The sequence below is a fragment of the Egretta garzetta genome, unplaced genomic scaffold (assembly GCF_000687185.1).
Source record: "Egretta garzetta isolate BGI_Z169 unplaced genomic scaffold, ASM68718v1 scaffold59, whole genome shotgun sequence".
NCBI lineage: Eukaryota > Metazoa > Chordata > Aves > Pelecaniformes > Ardeidae > Egretta > Egretta garzetta.
This window is the reverse complement of record NW_009267230.1, coordinates 820,070-820,483: the sequence shown is the minus strand read 5'-3', so window position 1 is coordinate 820,483 and position 414 is coordinate 820,070. Positions and strand designations below refer to the sequence as shown.

General features: G+C 55.3%; 1 protein-coding gene across 1 annotated transcript in view; it reads right to left on the bottom strand.

Annotated features, from left to right (window-relative positions):
- The window catches only part of CNTFR (ciliary neurotrophic factor receptor), a 215,629-nt gene that overhangs the window by 214,834 nt on the left and 381 nt on the right, over positions 1-414 (bottom strand). The window lies entirely within an intron of this gene.

The window sequence follows — 414 nt, the reverse complement described above, 5'->3', positions numbered from 1 at the left end:
CCAGCACACCGCACGCTGCCCGCGGAGCACAGAGTGCTTCCCCGCCTGACCCGCGGCACATTTGTTTCGTGTTTCAAGCACTGGCGGGTCTTATTTGTAAGATCATGAAACGGTCTGAATCCTTACAAGATTAGATGCTCCAAAGCCGGCGCTCAGCAGAAGGCTGATGCTCCAAACCTGGCGCTCAGCTGCGTGCTCCCCGCGTCGGTCGGGCTGCTCCAACGGGGCGTCTTCTGAGGAGGGCTAACCACAGCATCCGCCGCTCTGCTTTTACGGTGCACGAGGAATTGGCTTACAACTGGGAGCAGGGGGAGAAATAAAAGTTGATTTTTTTTTTTTTTTGTTTTGAACAGGGAGGCCAGAGGTATAACAGCTTCCCAACTTCGCGCCGTTTTGATCCAGCCAGCCCCCTCT